This window comes from Dermacentor variabilis, unplaced genomic scaffold (genome assembly GCF_050947875.1).
Source record: "Dermacentor variabilis isolate Ectoservices unplaced genomic scaffold, ASM5094787v1 scaffold_14, whole genome shotgun sequence".
Taxonomy (NCBI): domain Eukaryota; kingdom Metazoa; phylum Arthropoda; class Arachnida; order Ixodida; family Ixodidae; genus Dermacentor; species Dermacentor variabilis.
The window spans coordinates 10,715,001-10,741,154 of NW_027460302.1; the positions used below are offsets into that span (position 1 = coordinate 10,715,001).

General features: G+C 46.4%; 1 long non-coding RNA gene, 1 other non-coding gene and 1 pseudogene across 2 annotated transcripts; all 3 read right to left on the minus strand.

Annotated features, from left to right (window-relative positions):
* Nucleotides 1–5,700: 5,700 nt before the first annotated feature.
* Nucleotides 5,701–5,889, minus strand: LOC142567860 (U2 spliceosomal RNA). Its single transcript, XR_012825269.1, has one exon. It is a non-coding gene; the product is annotated as a U2 spliceosomal RNA (small nuclear RNA).
* Nucleotides 5,890–5,980: 91 nt separating this feature from the next.
* LOC142567791 (uncharacterized) lies at nucleotides 5,981–7,325 on the minus strand (annotated as a pseudogene).
* Nucleotides 7,326–14,951: 7,626 nt separating this feature from the next.
* Nucleotides 14,952–24,481, minus strand: LOC142567812 (uncharacterized). Its single transcript, XR_012825242.1, has 5 exons — nucleotides 23,876–24,481; nucleotides 23,046–23,136; nucleotides 20,670–20,855; nucleotides 18,700–18,861; nucleotides 14,952–15,057 (listed from the first exon to the last, which is right to left on the minus strand). It is a non-coding gene; the product is annotated as an uncharacterized LOC142567812 (long non-coding RNA).
* Between the last annotated feature and the right edge of the window lie 1,673 nt (nucleotides 24,482–26,154).

A 26,154-nucleotide genomic window follows, 5' to 3' on the forward strand; every position in this document is an offset into this window, starting at 1 on the left:
TTTCAATTGGAACAAGCAGCGAGAATGCCACGTCCATGTGATGTCGTGGGAAGCCCTCGTTGCTTTCCCGCTCCGGAGAGCCGGTGTCGAGGCCGCCGTCGTAATACGCAACGACGCCGGCAGTGCGAACACTCAGCACCAGGTCGCGCTCGTCGGTGCTGAAATCGCTGATGTTGAGCCCACCATCGCGAGCCAATCTGTCGGTGTCAGGGTCCATTGCGACGAGCGTCGAAGTTAGCGTCCTAGAATGAAGTACCAGCTTATGGGCGTCTTGCGCTGGAGTTTGAGGTATAGTAGCGGCCCCTGGTGGCGGTGCGGGAAACGACATCTGGGTCGTGCCAGCTTGGGTCGTATTGAGCCCTGGCTGTGGCGAAACACGTTTCTAGGCCGAGTTTTGCGTCGATTCGCACATTTTTATGCCCTGTTGCGAGTGCGAAAAGGCTCGTCGCTTCTCATAGACCACGCCGACCACGCTGCGAGCTCGCCGCAGCCTATATTTTAACAAAAACGGACTCTCCGTGTGCCGTGGGACGTAATGTGGGACGTAATTCGTTTCTCCTTCCGCTAGCCACCATACTCCCGCTTCCGCTCTGCTGTCGGCTCTGTCTTGGCTCTGTTTCTGGCCGCGCGTTCGCGTTTTGCGCAGAAAAGCCGTAGCGCCGTCTGCGGACGCCGTTCTACTCACCGATGGCGCAACGTCACTATGAGACCATGATGTCAGTACTCCTCGATCGGAGGGCGGGCGATTTGAACTGCGCTAGAGGTACGCGGACGCTTCAGGACGCATTTTCTCTTAAAATAAGTCTCTCCTTGGCACGAAACAAGCGTTTCGAGGTTGTGATGGTATTTCAACAGTCCACGTTGACTTAATAGTAACCTTTAGTGTCCCTTTAACAACAGGTGCCCGCACCTACGCAATCAACACCAACTCAATTTAAGGAAGAGCTGTTCAAAAGCTGATCGAAACCATCCAGTATGGGAAAACCTAATTTGTGCAGTCGTTTTTATTTTTTTCATTTTGAGAGACGTGAAATCGCACTGAGCGTCCGTTTGTTACGACCCTTTTGTTACTGCGGCTGCGAAATCGTGCGTAATACCAATTTAATTGTGTGCTGGTTGGTCGTTTGTCAGCCCTTGTGTTCTTCAAGAAAATGAACCACAGGTTTATAAATTATGTGCGCAAAAATTTTCTCCATCTGCACCAATACGCCACCACCAAGATACTTAAACAAGAGAGAAAGCGTCCGAGGCCATGAGGTTTCGAAAATGCCGCGCTCCGAAATTTTCACATCCGCCATTGGGAATATAATTAATATCCGTTGTAAAAAAAAAGAAAAAGTAATGAGATTTCAAGTGATCATTGAAAGTGGCCGCGTTTTTTCGGGGCATGTCCTGATGAAATAATTTCACTTCAGTTCGTTGGTTCAATTGCATTTGTTGGCTCCTTGCAGGATGTTTAGATTTCATCTTTTTCAGTATTCTTAGTACTCTCATTGTAGCCTGCACATTTTTCGGTTGTTTTGAGTTATCCATTCCTGAATGATGTTTTTCTTCTCCTTAAAGCAAGCCGTAGAACAAGCGCTTTCTATCTAATCATTACAATAAGAATCCAGCATCATCGGCGCGAATAAAGTTCGGGAACTGGCGATTTTTAATGCAGCGATCACGAAGGTTAACAGCATGTTCATACAAGGGGTGACGTGACGCAAGGCGTGATTTTTCAGCATACCAGTCACGATATCTAATCGAATCTAAGATTGAAATGGCGTTCTTAATTAGTTTGGTTTCAGATAGAACAAACAGAAATAAAAAAAAGGTTGTCTTTGATTGCCATTCAAATCTTAAGACCGCGTGTAGAAAGTGTTCCGGCTTAAATTCGGCAAATCAAAATGAACGGCTAAAATTAGTCTATCCAATTAGGTTTCATGCGGGAGATCACGCGAAAGGCAGCCATTCTTCTTTACATGGTTTCTCTCTTTTGCGCTGTCATTTGCGCACGCAAATTTCTACGTACGGGAATTTTATGAAGCGAAGGCAGCTACAGACCGTTTTCATTGTTTCGTTCATGTTCGTAGGCGCAAATTTTCAAACCTAGTGCTTGGAGGAACATTTCCGCTGCTCTAGAAGGGCATGACAGTGCCCGCTCTTTCATTTCTCCAATCGCTCGCAAACACATTGCATTGCTAGTCTACAGCGGCAATACAAAGTGACGTTTCACCATGCACGTCGAAGTTCATTACCAGTACCGCGCCAGCGTCGACTGGCCGCCGAAGCGACGAGCTCAGCAGCGCATGCGCAAGGGCCGACACCACCCCAACCGAGCTTCCCTGCTTATCGGAGAGAGCAGGTGCGCGTGAACACGGGCGCGCCTGAGTATCTGAGTTTAAAAAAAAAAAAGAACTGTGCCCGAGGCATTGACAAAGACCAGTGGTCGCGGTCGCTCTGAATCTTATCGTATTATAGAAAAGGCGGGTTGGCGGCGCTTCCTCGAGGGTCAAAACGTACAATCGTCAAGTGGAGTGCATCCTTCTCTTGGAACGGTTTGCAAATGACTGCTTGAATGTGCCGACCACGCGTCACGGGTCGCGTATAGAGCCAACCGTTGGCAAGAACGCTTCCAGCGTAGCAGCAGAACCGATCGCGGTTGCGATAACCCATCGCTGGTAGCGAAAAAAAACAAACACACCCACACGCAGTTTGTAGCAATAACCGCACAAACCTATGTGGTTTTAAATGTAGCTTCGCAGATCACAGTAGAAGGGCACTGAAACTTTCTCATAACGCACACCGCTGTAGTCCACAAAGAACGAAGCGCACAAAATAGATCTGATACAGCCGCACTGCATTATTTCGTGTTTTCGCTATATCATAACTTTCGTATGCATGCCACGCAGGCCAGGAGTAAAAGGCAAAAAAAATGATACGCGATCCTAAGCTTTGACTTGGCTGCTGTGGCACTCGCATTTATGTTCTCTAGGCGAACGCAATGCAGAAACTGAACTCGAATTTCCAATAATGGAAGTTCGTATTTGGCGACTTGGTTGTATTTTTGGCTAATATTTGCGTTTTTCGCCCGTGCATGCACTTCACTGCGCTACTATTTGCCCCTTCAACGCGACTTCACTGCCCTGCGGGAGTGTTCTGCGTGAAGCCGAACCAACAGGCAAAATGCCTGGGCGCCGCCAACTTGTTGAGAGCGGCGCCGGGGACACAATCGCGCCTAGCACATAGAGTTTCCCCCCCAAAAGTGAAAAAAAGTAGCCTTACTTAAACGAGAAAGATGCCACGAGTGCCCCAACGGAAAGCTTTAAGGGTTACCGAAGGGTAACTGAGCGCGACGCAAAGAGCTTTTTACAGAACGACGATGGGTGTAGCGTCACGAGAGATAGGAATAGAGCAGATTGAGGGGCGAGCGAACAAACGCGAGTTAATGACACCTTAGTTTAAACCATGAAAAAAAGAAATGGGCATGCAATGGGGGGGAAGATGGTCGTTAAGGGTTACGGACTCAATTCCAAGAGAAGGGAAGCGTAGCAGGGGGTGGCAGAAAGTTGGGAGGGCAGATTAGATTAGGAAATGTGCAGGGACTACCTGGCGACAATTAGCACGTGATCGGGGTACTTGGATAATTATGGGAGAGGCCTTTGCCCTGCAGTGGGCGTAGCCAGGAGGAGGATGATGAAAAGGTAGCAACAGGTCTTCATAACATACAAGATGGAAAGCTGGAGCACCTTTGAACCCTTGAATATATTTCGCAAGACTTGGCCACACGACAAGTTTGTTTTCGAGGCGTTCGCTCCCACTGCTGCGAAAATGTGCACACAAAGGCTGCACAGTAGTTGCCAGAAATCGGGCACTCTATTTTTCTTTCATAGGGAATCTTTCTTCCACTAGGGCAGCGGATTTTGGCAGGGCGAGCTTGCGTTGGCGCTGTGGTTTACGGATCCAAGCAATAGTGAACTCTAAAATCCAGTGTTGGTTTTGTGTGGGCTTCACATTGGTTGCCAGACCCAGGGCTAATCATTCACCCCCTCCCCCTTCCCCGTCCTACAGTGGCTCATTACAGCAGACAGAAACATCGGATAAATAACAATTCGATTTCTTAGACATATAATTTGCCGATTCTCCCTCCTGGTTCTTTCTTTTGCTGTCATTTATTTTTCTCGAAGGCCGTAATTAAAAATTTGCTGGTGCGGCTGTCTCATTTGCGCGGGAAGAAGTGCGACGCTACACAGAAGTGGAGTGGCCGTTTAAAGGGATACTAAAGGTTACTATTAAGTCAACGTAAACTGTTGAAATACCATCACAGAAACCTCGAAACGCTTGTTTCGTGCCAAGGAGAGACTTATTTTAAGAGAAAATGCGTCCTGAAGCGTCCGCGTACCTCTAGCGCAGTTCAAATCGCCCGCCCTCCGATCGAGGAGTACTGACATCATGGTCTCATAGTGACGTTGCGCCATCGGTGAGTAGAACGGCGTCCGCAGACGGCGCTACGGCTTTTCTGCGCAAAACGCGAACGCGCGGCCAGAAACAGAGCCAAGACAGAGCCGACAGCAGAGCGAAAGCGGGAGTATGGTGGCTAGCGGAAGGAGAAATGAATTACGTCCCACATTACGTCCCACGGCACACGGAGAGTCCGTTTTCGTTAAACTATAGGCTGCGGCGAGCTCGCAGTGTGGTCGGCGTGGTCTATGAGAAGCGACGAGCCTTTTCGCACTCGCAACAGGGCATAAAAATGTGCGAATCGACGCAAAACTCGGCCTAGAAACGTGCTTCGCCACAGCCAGGGCTCAATACGACCCAAGCTGGCACGACCCAGATGTTGTTTCCCGCACCGCCACCAGGCGCCGCTACTATACCTCAAACTCCAGCGCAAGAAGCCCATAAGCTGGTACTTCATTCTATGACGCTAACATCGACGCTCGTCGCAATAGACCCTGACACCTACAGATTGGCTCGCGATGGTGGGCTCAACTTCAGCGATTTGAGCACCGACGAGCGCGACCTGCTGCTGAGGGCTCGCACTGCCGGCGTCGTTGCGTACTACGACGGCGGCCTCGACACCGGCTCTCCGGAGCGGGAAAGCAACGAGGGCTTCCCGCGACATCGCATGGACGTGGCATTTTCGCTGCTTGTTCCAAATGAAAGTTTCGCAAGCCAGCAGAACCCTCACAGCACGACGCGATAACGAAACTACTGAAACTCCAAAGCGTGCGCGGCGCAGAGCCGAGCGAAAACGAAACCTTTCGAACACTCATATTACTGAAGGGTAACGTCAAAAGGTTATTTTTTCTTAGAATCGAATAGACGTGGACAAGTAGCATTTTTTTCCGTCTTATAATCGAATGAAATGATATTTTTAATACGAGTAGTTGAATATTAGTAACACAAATTGTGAGGAGTCCTTTCGTCATCGGGCTAGTACCGGAATGTCGCTGGGGGGTCTCAAATCGTGTCATGCATTTACCTCAATTTCTCGGTTACTAAAGCTCTGTTCGCGATTATATTGACGCCTTAGACGTTCTAGAACATTGCTCTACCACTTTAACTTGAGTTTCTGGTAACCTTTAGTGTCCCTTTAAATACGCTCGTGGTCCGCGAACCGGCATCGTTGCGTATGGTATAGGAATGGTGCGTGTGAAGTCAGTGCTCGCTTCGAGCTTGTGTTCTTCATTTTGATTGAATGAAGTCTCACCTAAGTGAGCGGGGGCCGATCCCGGAGGTAGTGCAATACCGGGCCGACCTGCGGCGGAGGTGAAGCAGGCTTCAAGCACTCCGCCAACTTCCAAAAATAGGTTTAATATCGTGGGTCCACATAGAACCCGTATCAGATATTAAGCTGATAAGAGCAGAGTTTGTATTATGCTAGTTACAATACATCAAAAATATGTGTTACAAAACCAAGGAAAAAACGGATAAAAGGTATATAATCTAAAACAGGCAAACAAATGACTAAACAGCTAGTTAGTGGTGTTAGTAATAAAAGGCTAAAACTGTAAAGGTGTAAAACAGCAAAAATCGCTTCTCTAAAAACATAAGATCATCTAATAGGTGCCTACATGGGCTCTAAAAATCTTTGTAGAGGCGCTGATAGTGTCGCTGATGCACAGGCGTTTGAGTGTCCGTAGGTATGACCTACTGCACAGCCTGCGCATCACGCGATCATTCCCCTGATCCCAGGTGCCAAGGCAGCCGACGACCACCGCGTCCACCGTCACGCGTTGGAACCGCCGGAGGAGATGACGCTGTACAGGGGCGTACTTCTCCTCCTTAGCCTTCCGGGCGTCCTGGAACGCCTGCAGCCTGTTCTCGAAAGGGCAACAGACATCCAGGATCAGTGCCTCCTCTCCACGGGCCAGTACCAGGTCGGGCTTGAGTGATGTAGTGTGCCCACGACCTGGTTCTCTGCGATGACTGTGAACCTCCCCAAGGCAGCCTTTTTTCTTCTGGCGACGATGGTGGTTTGACGCTCCGTCATGGCCCGACTCTGCCGCATGCAATGGCAGAGTATATGCGGCAGTGTCTCCTCCCCGTACCCGCAGCGCCTGCATCTTTTGTCGGCTGCGGGTGCCCAGAGTCTTGTGGCATTGAGGGGGAGGAGATTTAGTCGGGCTCGATGCACGAAGCGCCAGTCGATGAAGCGGGTGTAACGGCCGGACCTCATGAAGTGTGAATTTGCCGGGTCGGCCGCCACACACACCATCGCCTTGCCCTGGTTTGGTTTGTCATGCAGAGCTCTGTCCCTTTCGGTGGAGAGGAGCGCCCGGATGGTCTTGACCAGCTTGTGGCGGTTGCTCGCTGACACGGAGGCCTCTCCGCAGTTGATGCGGGCTCCATGTTGCAACAGCTCCCAGGCGACAGAGAGGCGACGGGAGGCTTTCCGGGCCTCCGTCCACAAAGACTGGACCTGTGTGGACGTTTGTCGGAAGTCGCCCTCTGTCTCGCCTGAGAGGTAGGCCTCCATGTCCTCGGTGTTCGCGGGTCTTCTTAGCCGCCCTGGACACGACGCCCTCTAGGTCCCCGGCTGCACGCTCCCGGACCTCCACGTCTGTCGACGTCAGTAGCTTGAAGGCCCCATCCATCCGGCAGATGTCGCTGAGCTCCGCCGCAAGTGGGATCCCTGCACTGCCAGCCTGAGAGCTTCCGTACAAGTATTCATAGGAAGCTCTGGCCGGCACGTACAGGGTCTTCTTGATGAGCGGGCGGAGCTCCTCGTCCAGGCGTTGCCACTCTACTTTGCTGGCAAGGCCCACCCTCATGGCAAAGTTCAAGGCTGGATACAAGAATGTCTCTATGGCAACCAGCCTTTGCCATGGGGCGAGCATGGAGGAGAGCAGCTTTCTGCCTAGGTGGATGGCCTCGTCGACCGTCGTCTCGTCCGGTAGCACCCTGAACCCCACTGGACGACCAAGGAACTTGGGCCCCTCGAAGTCACCAAGCGACGGAATCGGGTCGCCACCCACGGTGAAAGAGGTGGGCCGTGTACCCACGGGGTGGCGACCACACAGGTGTAGAGACCGGCACTTGGCGGCGTTCAGTCGCAGCCCAAGCCGGGCCGACAGGGCAGTCACACGATCCAAGGGGCTCTGCAGGGTGGTGGGATCCGCGGCCAGCAGCGTCAGATCATCGGCGTAGGCAAGGATGTTGTGCTGCCTATCGCCTCCCTGTACTGCACGGATGACCGGGTCCACCACCAGATTGAAAAGCAGGCCGCTCAGAGGCCCCTCAGGCCGCTCAGAGGTGCTCAGAAGCAGGCCGCCCGGCTCCGATGGTGATTGGCTCCGTAATGCCAGCTGCTGCCACGACGCAGTTGGTGTTGGCGCGGTAGAGGTCTTCAACGATGGTAGGAAAGGCCTCCCCCGCGCCGGCGCCGCAGACAGCGTCGACGAGGGCCTGATGGGCGACCGAGCCGAAGGCGTTGGCAAAATTCTGTACAATTCAATTCGTTTCCTTCTGTACAATGTTTGGATCTGCTGGGGGTTGTCGGGGTTCACCTCGCGCCTTCGTGATTGGCGCGAGTCCCCGACTGGCAGCCGCAGGTGTTTTGTTGCGGCTGCAGTGGCACGGTCGAGGATGTTTTCAAACAGTGCCCACTCCCCAGCAGACTCAGGCAACGGGCTCAATGCCCGCAGCTCTGCCGTTTCGTCCGCTAAGGTCCATGCACTGCCCTCTGGCCGCGTGGTACCAGCATGTTCTTCCTGGGTCCCGAAGTCCTGGGTGCTTCCATCATGGTCCTGCACATCTGCTCTGCCTAGGTAGAGCTCCTGCATGGCCGCCGGCTCGTGAGCCTCGGAGGCTGTTGCTCCCGGGCTGCCTCGGTTAGACAGCAGCGATGGTGTTGGGGAGGGAGTGGCCGAGGCCGCGGTCTGCCCCGATTAGGTTGGCGTCCGCTGAGAGGGTGCCTCGGCCATCTCGTCATCGCTGCTTTGTCCGGGTGTTCCTCGAGGCGCCACAGGAGACGGCTCCTGGTCGGCGGCCTGCTCGGTGGCCACTGCTGGTGTTTCGGGAGGGTCCGAAACGGGACCATCGGTGCTGTCGTGCTCTGTTGGGGGGTGCCGTCGTTGTCCTGCTCCGACGCACCAGAGGGAGCACCCGCGGCGAGATCACGCCTGGCTGCTAGTGCCGCCTCCCAACTGTGCCACTGTTCGTGGTTGCTCAAGCGCCTCCTTGTGGGGAAGGACATTGAGCAACTGCCACACTGGTGTGGCAGGGCAGCAGGGGGGGCGGTCGAGTTGGCTGCAGCCAGGCAGGCGTGGGAGGCTGGTCTTTGCCCCAGTGTCTCGCCGCAGATACTGCATACGTTGATGGTGCGCCGGATTCTGGCACCGTGCTCGAGTTCGAGGTGCCGTTGGAGGTGCCGCCGCGCTGTCCATTTTGCCGCGGCGTATGCAGCTCGGCAGCCCTCCTCGCAGCAGCGGACGTGTGGGGCACGGGGAAAAACACCGTGAGGGTGCCATCCTCACGGGCCGGCTGGCGTTCCTGCCCAAGGGTGTTGGGGTCGCCATCGTCCTCGCTGTGGTCATGGGCCATGCGGCCGTGGCCCCCAGGATCCATTGGATGGTCTTACCTTCCGGACCCAGCGGCTCTGCTTAAAGGAGGCCAGGTCCGAAGGCTAGGGGGCCACTAGGGGTGGCAGCGAGTGGGCTAGGCCCATGACGGAAGATGGCGAGGGCAGGGGCCAGCCGGTTGTGCCCCAGCACGGCACCAGTCGAGAGGGCAGGACCAACAGGCACCCCGCAGGCAGGCAGCACCGGATTCCAAGCAGTGGTCAGGCCGAGCAGGGCAGGAGTCTCCGGGAGGCAGCAGGCAGCGCCTGGCAGCGGCAGGACCAGGAAGCGCGCCGGTGTGGGTCGTCCAGGGGCCACCAGGTAGCAGCACGTGGTCTGTCCTGGAGGCAGTGCAGCAGGGAGCCGAGGGCCTAGAAAGAAAGGGCTGGGATAGGGGAAAGACACTGCTATAACCGGGCAGGTATCCGGGCACCTCTACAATGATAAGTGTAGCAAAGGCCGGTCAAGCCAGCTGCATGTACTACACACAGGGAATTTTATTAACATGTAACTGCCATGTCCAATATCTATGTACATCGCTCTAATGCACATCACACTGAAAAACACAGCTTAAAACAAAATAGACCATAAATACACATGATGGTATGTACAATGCATACATGATCATGATATATACAGGAGTAGCTTCTCCGTGGAAGGTTTATTGACATAGGCCTTTGGGATTAGTTGCTATTTACACCTTGCTTGAACAGAGGTTCATATGCAGTACACAATGTGAGTTACGAAATTGTCAATACGCAAGAAGTCCAATAACAACACCAGACCCCCTTGGGGATTGTTACCTATAGACAAACAATTCAAGTATTTTGTCTTCAATTTCTAAAACAAGCCTGAACTCTTTTCCTGTTGAGTTCGTATTTTACTCCCCTCCCTGTATTGTCGTCGTCTACATTGTGTTAGTGTGTTTGAAGTGTCTCTCCTAGCTTGGAGAGTAATGGATCACTAGGAGGGGACCGGGAGGCATGGTTTTAGAAGTGGCTCATGGGAGCGACGATCTTGTCATTTTTGACTGTCCAAAACCGAGTGTGCCACTTGCGAAGGAATTGGTCTACGCCGTTTCTCGCGAGTTCCTTGGATAAAATATTTTTCATCCAAATCCGGGTGTATTTTAGTACAGGGTAGACAGCTTTTTGCGGACGTCTCCTCAGTTCAGCCAGTCCTCGTCTTTTCCAAATACAAAACATGAGGATAAGTGACAATAGCTTCTCGAAGCCGGATTTCTTGGTCCCCGGATGGAGCAGTCTGCATTTGAATGTATTGCTTGCCACTCTCCATACCGCTTTGGCTGGCCCGCACTCCTTGAGGGCATGTTTTTGGGATTCTGGCTTGGCGCAGTTAGGACAATGGTCTGTCTCAGTTATCCTCAGCTGTTTCAGTCGCGCTTTTGTGGGTAGCACGCCCCATCTTCTTTGCCATTCAAAGTCCCGTATTTGCCCCGGTAGGTCCGTTTTTGCCCACCATTTCCATTTTGCCAGTGTGCTTTTCATCACTTCTCCTAGTTCCAGCTCTGCTAATGCCATTGCGGCATTGACTTCGGCTGGTTTGACTTCTGTTATAGGAGTGTCAGGGCACAGTTCTTCCATCGCCCTGCAGGTATGGACTGCATCCTTATAAAATTCCAGTGGCCTTTCTGCACGCGGACCATACCATTTTACTGGCGCTACAAAGCGGCCCTGTGTGCTGAGCCAATAATGGATGGCCGTGATACCCACATATTGGTCGTTGTTTATCAGCGTTTCTAGTGTTTTGGCCGCTAGAATTCTGGCCGACTGGGCTACATTTGGTATGGCTAGGCCCCCCCTTGATTTAGGTAGCCGCAGAATTCGTCGGGGTAGAGGTGCGGTCTTCTTTTGCCATAGGTATATACTTATGAGGGATTCCAGTTTTTTAGCTACTAGTCTGGGCATTCGTGCTACTCTCGCCACATAGAAAGCGGGTGCGCACAGCCTGGATTTGATTATCTCTGCCTTCTCTACAAGACTGAGTTGCGGGGGTGTTGTCTCTTCTGCCGCTTTCCGTGCTTTGTTTAGGGGCTCTATCCAGCTTTTCGCCGATACGTCTCCTGCTTCAAACCAGATTCCGAGTACTTTTACAGCTTCTAAAAATTGTATTTCGGGTAGTTCTGGTTCATTAAAGGAGCCAAATCGGAGTGCCTTACTTTTCGTCTCATTTATTTTTGCACCGGAGAGGGTGGCGTATTCATTGAAAATGTGTAGCACTGTTCTGTAGCTGTTTTCATCTCTTATGAACAGGGATATGTCATCCGCAAACGCAGAGATTTTCACTTCTAGGTTTCCCGGCTATGGGAAGCCCCTGATTCTTGTTTCTTCGTTTATTTTCCGCAACAAGGGGTCTAACGCTAACACAAACAAGCTGGGCGACAAGGCGCAACCTTGGCGCACGCCCTTGTTGATGCTAAAATGTCTAGATACTTTGTTGTTAATTAGGAGTTCACTTTGGGAATCGCGGTAAAGTGTTCTGATAATGTCAATGAATTCTTGTGGGAAGCCGAAAGCCTGCATCACACTAAACATATATTCCTGTCGCATGTTGTCAAACGCTTTTTCTTGATCGATAGTTACAAATGCTCCTTTGTACTGTTTCGCTTTGGCGTAGGCAAAAACATCGCGGGTGAGTCAAGGCCGCAAAAATGGACCTGCCCGGGATCGCTGCTGACTGGAATTCAGATATAATCGTGGGTGTGATACTGCTTAGTCTGCTTGCTAGTATTGACGTAGCTATCTTATAATCTGAGTTGAGCAACGTCACTGGGCGCCAGGCGTTAATATCAAGTGGGTCAGCATTGGCCTTGAGAAGAAGGACAATTCTTCCTTGGGTGAAGGATGCCGGTTTTCTGTGATTCTTAATGACGTCGTTCAATGTTTTTACTAGACGTTCGCCTATTTCCGGAAAGAACTCCTGATAAAAGCCTACAAGGATTCCATCCGGCCCGGGAGCCGATTCTTTGTTCATTTGGCTGATTACGCGCAAGGCTTCTTCTTTTGTGATTGGTGCGTACAGGTGATCTTTGTCTTCGTCTTTTATCTGTGGGAGTTGAGGCAGCCACGTGGTTGTGGTAGGTGCGGGTTGGCCGTCTTTTTTCCTGCAGGATTTCTTGGAAATGATCCACAAAGATCTTTTCTATTGCTGTCTGTTCTGTTATTATATCCCCATTTTTGGAACGTATTCGCCTGATGTTGGTCTTTACCATCATTTGATTGGCTTCACGCTTAATGTTTCCCTCATTTATGAACTGTTGTCCTTGGAGTCCCATCGGTTGGCTCGACCCATGTTTTATTTCTTTCATGTGTTCACTGTATCTGTCACGAAGGTCGCTTAGATATTCTTCCATACAATAAGTCAACTCGCCTCCTCTTTCTATTATAAGGATCCTTCTGGAAATTTCATTTAGTTTCGCGGTGAGTTTCCGTTTTCTATTTTTTCCTGCTCCCATTAGTATGTCCTTCCACTGATTTTTCAAGTTGTCCCACTCTGTGTCTTCTGGAGTAGATTCCATGCATCTAGCGAGGTTCTGTTTAATGTTCTGGCATGCCTCTGGGTCCCGTATGAGATTCACGTCCATTTTCCACCTGTTCGGTAAAGGCTCTGGTCCGCTCTGTCCTTTGATCTTGAAACTAAGGGGTCTATGATCGCTGAAAGATTTGCGTCCTTCTGGGCCATTTATGATGTGGATTTCCAAAACCTCGGAGATCAATTCCGAAGAGAAATATGCTCGGTCGAGACGTGATTGTGTAGTCCCACAGGAGCGTGTACTCCCAAACGAGTTGCCATGCGCCACTACCCAGGCGTCTGACATATTGTGGTGTACCAGTAATTTGCGTAGCTCCCTTGCGTGGTGGTTGGGTTTCCCCTGTCCTGGACCCCTGATGTCACGAAAAGCTTCCAAGACACAGTTGAAATCTCCCACCACCGCGCAAGGTAACTTGGTGGGTATGTATTCCCAGAGGTCTTTAAAAAAGTCGTTCGTTAGGTTCCTAGAAACCGGTGCATACACGTTGATTATTCTGATTTTCTGGTTACCTATGTACATATCCAGGCATATGATGCGGCCCTTCGTGTTATAGGTACAAAAGGACCTGTTACGAAAGCGGCCAGACACAAAAACTATTCCTGTTCCGCACGATTTGGAACATGTGAGAGAGAAAAAGGCGTCCACTCCGTTTTGTCGACGAAAGGATACCACATCTTGTGGAGTACGTATATTCGTTTCCTGTAAAAAAAGGATATCTATGCCCTTTTCTCGGGCGAATGAAATTAATTGTCTTTGTTTATCGGGGTTGCGGAGTCCTCTAACATTGAATGTTGCGCAATGGAGGCATTCCATTGACAGAAGCAAAAGAAAAGAAAGATGAAAAACAGTTCTACCGAAAGTGGGAGGTACCGAAGGACGGTTGATTTTTGTGTCAGATTTGGTTGTCAACTGGCGTTTCTTCATGCTCTTTGCTGCGCTCGTATTTTTGCCTTTTCCGCTTGTTCTGTTTCGCCTTCCGATAACTCTTGCGGTTGGTGCCGCCAATCTTATCAGCTGATGATGATTGCATGAGCTACTTCGTCCCGTTCACATTGCCTAGGCGTGCTTAACGTAGCAGCCTCTGTTGTTGTGTGTGAAGGGCGGCGTACAGTACCGCCCCCGCTTCCCCCTTCTCGCGCTGTACAGCCAATTCCATGTCGCTGTCCGAGGAATCTGCCTTCTCAATTGCGGGTGATATCTTTCTGGGTTTTTTGAATGTCGTCGTTTTAGCATCGCCCTCGCTACTTGACCATTCCCCTTTCTTTCTCCTTTGCGTGTTCGGGCTCTCGCTTTGTTTTGTATGACCTTGTTCTTGGTGTCTGTTTTTTTTTAATGATCTAGATCGTTGTCTCTGTTCTTTCTTTACGGGATTGTTGGTGGGCGTCGTTCTTGAATCTTGCCTACTCTGGTGATTCGAGGCTTCTTTGTTCGCCGGCGTTTGTATGCCTGCTGTCGGCGAAACTTGCAAGGGGGGTGGTGGAAGCATATCTAGATGTTCTTCTGTTTCTGGTATGCGGTAGCGCCCACTGCTCACGATTGGTTGTTCCTCCAAGTTCTTTTCCTTTTGCGCATTTAATCCGGAAGGTTGCTTTACACTGTAAAAAAAATTTGCCTTACTTTACAGAAAATTTGCTGGTAATTTGTGACCGAACACTCTTCCGTAAATTAAGAACGGTCATTTCCGTAGTACGGACAACTGTAAAAAAGAGACCGTAATACAAGATACGAGTGCTTCTGTATCTAGAAAACGGAAGACTCTGTATTCTGAATCTGTACTATAACCGTTAAAGTACGGTGCTTCTCGTATTCAGAAAACGGAACACACTGTAAGCTGAATCTGTACTATAACCGTTAAAAAACAGGTGCTTGCCGTATTCAGAAAACGAAAGACTCCGTATGCTAAATCTGTACTATATCCGTTAAAGTACAGGTGCTTCCCGTATTTCATCTTGCAGAGCATATCCATTATTCGAAGAATGTGTCATCGGGGACAAAATTGCCCAGGACGTGCGAGAGTTGACCGAATTTTATTGGTGTGCTATTTGCTGGGATCAGCCGTGCCACCATCTGCGTTCAGAATGTGCATACGTGACCCACTGTTTTCAGCAGTCTTGAGCAGAAATGCAATTTGGTCAACGCTCGCACTTCCAGGGTACTTTTGTCCACGATAGTACATCTCCTTTAATGCAAATGTCATGAAGGCAGCTCATAGTCAAAGCAGCAGGTCACCATTGAGAAAATTGTCTTGCCAACACACTGACATGGCTGCAGAGATAAAACACTTTGCACTTTGTGATATGAATGCACTGCATAGCATATATACAAAAAGGTGCAACATTTCAGTCCTCAAGTTCTTAGATCACAGAAGCAACTTTATTTTCTTCAATCACTCGTCTTGCACTTCTTCCTGGTGAAAGTTGTTCTTGACTCCAAACGCTTGCAAGGATAAACTTGCTGCTGTTAGGAGAAACAAATAGTATTCGTGAATATTCATCCTAAAGAAAGCAGCAAAAAAGTATAATCACAGAACACGACAAAGCAGTAACTTCTGTGTTAGAAAAACATGTAAGTAGATCAACATTGTTGGAACAAGGGATGTTGCTGTAGCCAACATTTCGACATAGGTGCTTGTCATTAGGGTAGCAAATATTTTCCTTGGCTGTGTTGTTTTGGATTGTGCATATCTCACTGGCCCCTAGCCTCATTGGGGGAGAAGTAACTGGTGCATATAATAGGTCAAGAGAAGCCAAAGTGTTAAAATAAAGGAAGGAAGGGTGTGCTTAGCAGTGGTGATTGTGATGGAGCGGGTATGAGCAATGCTGTCAGTACTTGCCAAGAGTAGGGGTGACCAAAACCGAAAACGATGTACATGTACACATGTAAGCAGTCATTAATCCAGTAGACCCAATCTTCCCAGAAGACAAAATAGGTATCAAGATAAACAGTTTGCACTTTTGGAAAAGGAAAACGAAGAATTAAGGAAAATAAATTTTGTATCAAGATGCATCTGGTTAAGATCACTGCAAATGGTAAATGAAGGCACATTATGAATATATATTTTGTTGAAAGCCAATGAAGAAAAGATATATTAACCAAATATTAAAAAATAGGGACATTAAAATTAAACTGGGTATGACCATAAAACAGTAAAGAACAGCCTGTGGAAAAAAATGGGATGGATAATATAACCAGGTGCAAGATTGCAAAACGTCGAACGCTGTTTATATTCATGCTGCTGTTAACGGCTTCAAGTTTCTGTCTTCCTGTGGAACCTTTGTCTTACTTGAACAAGGAAATGGGTCATTTTTTAAACAAGCCAGTTCAAATGCGGTTCAAAGCTTCAGCAGTGTTATAATGAAAGAAAATATTATGGTCAGCTCTCCTGGGTGTGCTTTCATTCACCAGTTATTTCCACCAGTGTAAGTTCAAAATTTAATGGTCTGAATGGACCTTAGCTCCTGGCAAACCATTAGCTGGTCTTTTTTTCAACACAGATGCCTGCACATTATATGTGTTGACAGGAGTGCTAGCGAACTACATTATACTTGTTGCCACAACCAAAGTGAAACTTGGTAACAGTGATTGAACAAAAAAAAACAGCATTCCACAATACTGATTCAAGTCATCTGGAAAAGTTGCTTAAGTTAACGTACACCCCCTACTCCACCAGACACAATTATTCACCACACTGACTCTTATGGTGTCAACCATGCTATTACAACACTAGGCATCAAATGAGGAGAATTAGGGGATAAGAGGGCACAATGCTTTTTGTTGGAACATCAAATGTGCTTTACATAAATGCTACATTCCAACTAACAAAGGAGCAACCGGTTTGTGAGATAGTGACCAATGCATACGAAAGCTAATGACATTCTGTGCAGCAGAATGTTGACGATGAGGTGTTATGCGCACAAGTGTACTCTTTCGCACAAAATGACATCCTGCACTCAAACCTTGTGCCAAGATTAGAGTTTTAAAAACACCATAGTGGAAAGCAAAGAGTGCTAAATTTGTTGAAAATTACTAAAAATTATTCGATTATTCATTATCCTTACTGTTCGTTAAAGATTCACAGATTGTTCCCTACGGGTGCTGTAAACAGGCACCCTGCTTTTACAGTGGTAGCAACAATGATCTGTGGCACAGACAAGAATAAATGCTCATGAAGTTTATGCAAGAGTATATCCTACAAATTACACCCCATTTCACATTCCAATATGGCAGAAGAGGAAGACGAAAAAAACTACTTTCTGGTGGAGGATGCATACCGCAGAATAGAAGAAACAAGTGTACCCTAACCATTGCTGCTGCCGATGCCTGTGCACTAACAGTTACATATAATATGGCAGTTACAATTGTTTTTCCGCAAGCACTGCAAGCTGCGGCCAGTTTACCAGTACACAGCTGTAATAAATTTAGGGCAAGCTAAAGCTCTCTAATGGATTTATCTCATATGACACAATTGGAATGCAATATTCTGCAAATAAGAGAAGCGCGATGTGCCATCCCATACAATGAAACACCTTTGAAGAATCTGAATCACCACCTGCACTCTTAGGCAAAGTTACACCCTTTGGAGTGCCCCTTCTGCCACACAACAATAATCGTTATCTGCCTTGATGCGTTTCCTTTCTTGAAAACGCCACGCCCGCTACTTTGCTGTCGGGAATGCTATCATGCTGATAATGCGCATGCCGTTCATTACTGGAAAGCACAGGGCTCGCAGCGTTAAAGAAAGGAAATGCATAAAGGCAGATGACAATTATCGTTGTGTGGAAGAAGGGGCACTTCAAAGGGTGTAACTCTGCCTAAGAGTGTGAGCCGTGACGAGGGAAAAGAGTGTGTTCTGTGTAAAGTAGTGCACCTGTATAACCTAAAGCTTTGGAGAATGCATTTAGTATGAGCTGGGAAGGTTCCTAATTTTAATTGCACACAGTGAAAACCTCCATGCAGTTTTGCAAAACGCAAACCCCCTACCTTTTTGTTGTTCAAACGTAATGACACGCAGGGCCATAACATGTACATTATGGGTTTCGTTCCCAAACAATTAAAGTGAATAGCACCACCCTAAGTGTCATGTGCCTTCTTGTTAGTGTCGAATGCTGCGATCGGCAGAGAAACGGATTTCTGGAGCAATATAAAGTATTAGGTACTGTGATCCCAGTTCTTTCACTGCTGTTTAAGCATTATCGGGTCCTAAAGTAAAAAAAAACGAGGAATAAATACATGCATATTTTACGTCACAACCCTCATAAGTATTTAGTAGTCTGGATTATAAAGGATTCCAGATTTACAATGCAGGACAGATTTTATTCCTCTGAAAGAATGGCATCATGCCAATGATTCTGCATTTGGTGCTATATTTATTTGTATTTAGTTCAGTTGGAATGTGTGTGTACCGTCAGCGATATCGCTTGACATGTTTTATATTGACTGTTTCCTAAATTTAGGCAAATTCGTATTCGCAAATAACCTTGTATGACACCAAGAACTTGCTTAGCAGGAGTATTTCTAACATTTGCAAGATATGAGGCTCTTGAATGCATATCTAAGCCTGGGGTACACGCCGCCCCCTAATCTCATCAGCAAGTTTCTGGAACTCATCTGCGAGGTTTCTTATGATGAATGTAAAGTTGCTTGAACGGGAGAAATAGGGAATTTATAACAGGTGAATTATGCAGCATAAGAATGATGTCAGCAAGAAGCAAGCATCAAGAACTATAAAATAAAGACTATAAAATGGAAGAATTATTTGGGATGATTTAAAATTCTGGCATTGGAATGAAATGTCTTTCAATCTATATATAAACTCTGATTATTCACTCTACTACCACTACCTTCATTAGAAACATTCATAATCATTATCCTATCTATGCCACATCATCTTCGCTAATATTCAAGCCTTCATAAGCTGCTTTTTTTACAGCTAATTCTCTGTGGGATAGAGGTGTCCGTGTGAAGACCATATCATATACTTATTACCCGTTTTTTGATAAATGATAAGGGAAACACTTCACACCAAAAATGCATTGAGCTTGAGCAAGTTCTGCGTTTGATGCTGTTGATTCTTTTTTCCCTTTGCCATCATTGACCCACCTGGTTAGCTAAGTAGACAGAAAAGCTGCAGGAGAAAGGTGGAAGTGCCAAACCAGACTTGTGCCCCAGGGCACCTTTTCACGGTCACTGGAGGAACTGCCTGTCGCCTCGGCATCTTCCTTGAGGGCCATGGCCATGTCTAAGAAACCTTGTCTCCACAGGCTGCACATAGAAAGATAATTTGCTGAGCTAAGTCTTTTTCTTAAAAGAACCCATTTAAGTTGTATTCGTGGCTTTGCACCACAAAACTGACACATGACTGGCCACTCAAGACACTTTATGCGTATTCGCAGGCTTATTCCTTGGAAAAACACTTATGTAGCACACAATGAGTAAGAGTAACAAAAAAGTGTATCAGGAGGCTTTCATATTGCTCTACAACTTTTCGTTGACACATTTCATTTAATTATTTGAGATATTTAATAACTAATTAAGAATTATGTAATTAGGCAGAATGCACAATATAATCAGAGTATCTCCAAGCGATGGCAAACATCACCTTCATTTTGTCTAGTTACATCGCATTTACATATTTCTAAATCTTGGTGCATGATAGTTAAGACACCCTCAAAAACAATATTAAAATTTTCATAATCATCTCTTGCGTGTTATTGGTGGCTATGGCTGCTTCAAAGTTATTCTTTCAGTATGGTACGAGCAGTTTTGAAGTGAAATTGTTTTGCATCGAGGGCATGTAATCTAGACAATCAAGCAAAAGGTCAAGTTGTGTTCACTATTCAGATGTTTAACTAAGAAGCTGCAGGAAAAGGAAACAGGACACAACACCTAATCAACAATGCAAAATTTGAAAATTTAAACTGAACAAGAAACCAGTTTTTGAAAACACAGAAAAAAAGCCAGAAGCTTACATTGAATACACCCTTGCTATGTACTCCAAGTGAAGTTGTTACCGCAATGCTTGGGCACCATATGAACGTAACAATCAACAACTTCGAGCAGAATATTAACACCACTAAATGAACTGGCCCTTGAAGATTCTTGATCTGAAATCCTCAACGACTTGTTCTGGCATTTAATCTGTCAAGCTCAATCTGTATTCTCAAAAGCTGGCTCTCGGCCATAATTTCTCTAAACGCAACATCAGCTTAAATCTCAAGATAGGGTTGACCTCTAAATAAAGTGGATAATGCATGGCAAACATCATGAACTCTCTTACATGTTAACCAGAGGGTTCACTCATGCAGCCATGAAATTGTGATGCAGACACGATATATTGAAGCTGGTATTGTGAAGTGTTTCATGCTTCCAAGGCTTCTTCAGTTGTGAAAGCTGTCTCCATTAGCTAAATAAGCGATGAGAATAAAAAAAAAGTACTTCAACATGCTCACATTATGTTGGCCATTTGCAAGTAAACAGCAGCCTTTTTGGGCGCCCAGGTTGCCTGGTGCAAATCTACTATGCCACAGTACTTGCGTTACCCAGTACCAGCCACTTTAAAATGCAATGTGTTCAGAGCCCTTTCCCTCTGTTTGTCTGCTTTGGAAACAGTTTAACATGTGTTCAGTAGGCGTCGAGAAAGGGGACAGAAAACACTGTGCACCACTGATTTCTAACATGTTTCGCTGGATGCAGCACACCGCACCGGATGCAGGTGAAGCCAGTGGAAATGCAATGTCATGCAGTCGCTTGTCCTGGAAGCAGGGCATATGGTGGACTAACTAGTGCGTGCGATCAGATAATATTGCTGCCGAAAAACTTTTCTTTGTGGTTTTTCACATTTTAGGAGGTCTCTACACGTCTGGTAAGCACTTTTATGACAATCTGAACCCGTATACGATAGTGTTCTCTTACATCAAGTTTTTTCTGATTTACCAGTGTTTCCATTGCAAGCCACTTATGTTAGCGACACTGTAGACACTACAATGGAAAAATTCTGGACACCTCGAAACACTGCTTGGGTAGGTTATGGCACATCAGGCAGGCATGTTAGGGGAAGAAATGCCACACACCCGTGCAACAAAGTGCTGCCGCAAAGTTGTGAAGCACCAACTTCCGGGACAAGACCAGCTTCAGTCGAGGGCGCTCGATGTGCTGTTCATCCCCTGTAGTAGAGATCAGTGGCGTGTACCCTTTTATACTGGCTGTCTTTTCTGGTCGGAACCTTGGCAACAGCTTCCACCATACTTTTTTTGAACCTGCAACATGTGCAGAGAAAGTCACATCACCGTGCGTTGATTGTCTGGCTTTATTGTGCTACACATTCTATCAAATCATTAAAAAATACAGTTCACACATTTTTACTACTGTATATAGACAGTCTAGTTGCTATACACGCGAAACATTACCATTCCTCTGACAGAATGCAACAATAGAAGCGTACTGTAAAGCTACACTAAAATTTAAATTGATGTGACACCGTATGAGCATACAGTATGCTTACTGTATGCTCTAGCCCTGTGTCAAGTAAAAGTTAATTGTCAATCATTTATGGTGTATTTCTACTTATTCTGGGTCATCAAACTGTACAATCAATGTTCCATGTTTACACATTGTTGGCTTTTGATTGCCTATGTGATCCGTTTCCTACTTACGCATGCAGTAATCCCACCGTAATAAGGAAAAAGAGAATAGGAAATGCCGTGATAATCTTCCACATTTGATGAGGGCAGGAGCAATGGCCAATAGCATGTGGTTGAAGCTACGTAAATACTCAGTTTTCACACAGCTTAATTATTCAGCAAGTAATAAAGAGCTATCCTGTGCACCTCTGCATGACCAATAAAATCTGACTACTTGACACTGCACTAAGGCTGCCGCTTGGTACTGTTCGGCAGTTCAGCTTTGGTTTTCTGATATACAGAACTGTTTAGGTACCAGTAGTTTACTTTGCGATAAAATGGAGCATGGAGCACTGGTCAGTCATTTGCACATAAATAATGCGACAGCAAATATAACACAAGGATAGGAATATGGGTCTCTTGGAAAAAGTACATACACATTATGATTATAATGTGATGTGATGCCACAATGAAACAGAAAGCAACGCATAGAAGTGGACGGCGCTTCCATGCCACCAAGGTTATTGGACAGACAGTACTTCAGAAGTGCCCGCAACACTATGTGTTGGCGGGCTAGTTGGTGTGAATCCATAAATACTTTGTTAAGCGCAAAACAATGGACACAAGAAAGACGACCAGCACAAGGCGGTACACTCAACTGACATCACTTTATTGCGTCATCACAAAGGAGGGACGCAATAAAGTGATGTCAGTTGAGAGTAGCACCTTGTTCTGTCGTCTTTCTTGTGTCCGTTGTTTTGAGCTAAAAAAGCAATGATGTATTCCTTGTGTGTGTTTGAAGACAGCTCCACACGCAGTAGCGTATCCAGTATTGCTGCCCAGTGGTTTAGCTCGCCGCAGTTTGAAGTGCCACAAAACATAAGGAGAGAAACCTGCATTATAGTCTTGTTGCAAACAAGAATATAACGTGAAGTGCATTCTGAGGCCAGAAACTATAAAAAAAAATTCATGATGCACTGCTGTGCAGGGTTTTATAGCAAAGTCAAATACATTTAGTGTAAATATCACATTATGATGGTGCACAATGGTGGTAATCTGTAATAATATAAAAGGTGCCTTAATGTTACAACAAAAGCTGACATTACTTAATAATAGCCCTGTAAAATTTAGCATGCAGGGGCACCGCTTGGTTGAACAATAGTGATGTATTGTCTATGTACACAAGTATTACCCACGCATTTATGCCATTGTCTAAATGGCATAAATCAATGGGTAATACTTGTATACATAGATATTACATCTCTATTGTTTAACCAAGTGGGTAAACTATGTCTGCCTGACACAAGATTAGAATTAAACCATAAATTATATATATTCACCCTAACAGTAACACCTCATTTGAACTTCACAGTAAGTAGACGCCTGTTGATGCCAGCCTCCCCCAATGCTAAACTGTGCTGCATGCTCTACAGAGAAATTATAGTGGTATCACTCAACTCTGAAGCAATTCAGGACTGCAGCACTGTAGAAGACATCTACAAATGTCCCATTTCATGTATAACAGCCTGAATTGCTTGCACATCTTACCAAGTGCAAATTAAAATTTCTTCTTGTTTAGCATTTTTGCCTGCTAGACCACAATCCAATGTCATCAATATATTAACATATTACCTCAAAGAACCTAATTTGGCTTATAGATTAACACCTTTGCATACTGCCACAGCTGCACTCTGTCATATGCGTTGCAATCATAAAGGAGTGCTGGTCCACCAGCACTCCAATGTCACTAACAGTGATCACCTACACAGCTAAGTAAACGGTCATGATTTAGGTGGCAAATAGCTAAGAGAAAAAAAATCCACTCACCTTGTGAGCTACAATACTGCGATAACTTGAGAGAGATGGACCCATTGCAGGCAGCAGACCTCTGCTCAGCTCCAGCACAACAGCAACTTGCCTTTTAGTAAAAGAAAAGGATTGATTAGTAATGATAAGTTACCTTGTTTTTGCTGAGTATCAATACAATCTGACTTTCATGCATATCCACTCCGCTTTAGTAAAACAACTGAATTATTCGTCAAATAAAAGAGTCTATGATGATACTATTCGCTTCTCTTGTAGGTCCAAATTTTTTCGCACTGATACCCCGTTTACTGCTTGCTTACTGACACGAATGCCTTGACTGCCCAGACATCATTCGAAGGAACACGTCTTGCTGCACCGCAAAAAGTTGCACCAAGGAAACACAGCAGAGCAAAGAACTTTTTTTTCTGGTCACAATTAAAACGTGCACCCAAGCAAGAAAGTAACGATCACAGGTAGTGAGCGACTGCTATTGCCTCGAACATTTATTTCCGTATTTTAACAGAAGTTCTTGTATCGGATACAGTATGCTCTCAAGCCAATACAAGCGTCAATACAAGAGCTCAACTGAACGCAGTTTTATTCTACGCTTTTAACGCGAGTGAACAAAAGGTTAGAAGTACCTCACGGAAATTGCGATCGAGCCAATCGCGCTACGACTGGAATCGATCTGAAAAGATAGGGTGATCCCTTTCCCCATTCATGCGTCATTTTTGCCCTAAGACGTTGCATAGTGGTCTTTTGAAACAATATTTCTGTTCGCGACACCGGCTTACCACACATCATTTTAACACCTACGTTATGCAAACCAAATAAGATTAAAATGGGCTTACCTCATGAGCAAGTTACGAGCGCGCGTAGACTGTTGAACACCCGTTGAGAGCAAGCAGGCTATCCGTGTCCAAGCGCATACGTGCACCCAAACACAGGACAACTTCTTCGATGCCGCAGCGTGCAGAGTTTTGTACACGAAGTGAAAGACATCCAGCGCAAATATCTCCGCGCGATGACGGCAAATGACGAGCCCACAAGCGTACACGACACAGCGACAAACTCGGAACTTTGCCAATTCGAACGTGCCGAGACCCAAGCAGCGTAACCATCCATCGTTTCTGTTCTTCGCTCCCGATGCGTCAATCTCTCTTCCTTGGGGTCTTGCTCCACTCTTGAGTACAAATCAAGAGATATTTACGGCGAATTAACAACACTTACAACACGACTCGAAAAATGCCGGCTGACTACACATGTGCAGCTCCGTCCGCCACTCCAACGGACGCGCAGCGCGTGCTGCCCCCTGGTGCCGCACTCTGAGCGCGGAGAACCGAACAGAATCGGTTTCGTTTTCGCATTTGTGCTCTAGTTACTCGAACTGCAATATAATTGCTTGACAATTAATTGAATTCTAAAAGAGGAGAACGCTTTCTCTCCCACAAGTTAGTGCGTTTTATAAAAAGGGAGAGAGAATTCAAAAAGCTGAAAGGCAGGGAGGTCAACCAAAGCATTCGCTACTGGCGATAGTAAACCTCTGTGCTACAATAAAGTGCAAAGCAGTGCACTGCGATGCGTCCATAAGCTCTAGTACAGTGATAATTTGGGCTGGTTGGTGCATGTAATGAACGGGTAAATAATGAGTTGTGTCATAACATTACCCATGCATAAAGCACATGGAACTAATGGTGTTGCATTCTAGGTCAAAAAGAAATAAAGCTTGAATCGTTACATCTCGACACTGGGCATTCTGTCTTTCCGTATTATTTTTTTCTTCTTTTTGACAGTATACACAGTACTAGCACGGTAATAGGTCCTTCATCTTCAGTCACCTTCCAGTAGTTCACACATGTCGGTGCATGTTCGCGTTCTTTATTCTACCGTACAAGAACGAGCGCGCTTACCGGTCTTGTTTCAAGATGAAGCGCCAAATGTTTGCGATTACATCTTATCGCAAGAATTAACACATGAACAGTGAAGATTATGCGTAATCGATTTGTCTCAATGAATGGGCAGTTATTGTCAGAGACGAGATATTTGGTAAATATCATGGGAATGAGTTCAACCAACTACATTGCAGTTCAGCAGTGCCCTTTGACATTTGGTTTAATTGCTTGCCGCATTCGAAAATTTCCTCCGACCGTTGTACTTGGATCTATAGGCCGCCAGTCCCCTTCGAGACCATTTATTGCCAAATGTAAACGCAGTTACGGTCATTATACCACTCCCTGCGTTTCGGTACTGATTTAGAGTGCGCACAATTTTTGGCGTATATGGCGTAAATGCTGGCGTAAATGCACCAGCACCTGAGTGCCGCAAGCTTGTTTACGTATGCACGTATGTCCCCGGCTCTTCATTCACTTAAACAGATATGCTGTGTTATTAACTATAAAAGCGCTTAATTTGAGAACATTGCGAGAACACGCATATATTTGCGCATATGATCAGCGTTACAAAGTCCATATGCGCGGCAAACTGCGACCGGAATAGAAGATGCGTATATATATTTATACGATCTGTTATTGCAGCTTTTGGTAGAAGGCTAGCTCTCACATTTTGTACGCAACTTCATAATGCGTACAGTTTGCGTGTTCAATAAAGTATTGTTAGCTGAAACTTTATGAGTACGAGCGCTCATTCAGACAGCTTAAATTTTCTCACAATATACGGATGTTCAGATAACAAAAATACGGAATTCTCTCTGTTTCGTCCAAAACAGTGTATAGCCGTTATATGATTACAGTGAAAATGTCCGTAAAGCTGAATACGGAGAGCACTTTCCGTATATTAACGGCAGATTTTGCCGTATTTTTGAAATATGACATACTTTCCGTATTTTTATCTGCAGTTCTCCGTATAATGACAGAAATCCCCCGTAAAATTACGGAAATTTTTTACAGTGTACATGTGATTGTTTTAAGTTCTGCGTTTTGGGATCGGGTTCTGGCACTTGGGGGATCAACCTTGAGACGGGACTTTCGGTTGTATTGTTTTTGTCTGGGGCTGCGTTCGTATCATTATCAGTGGTTATCGTGCTATCGCTCGTCTCCCCTGAGGAGCTGGTTGGAGTGGGCCCCTCGGTTGATTTTTCATCTGTCGATTCGACCGGGCTAGCTGACTTGCT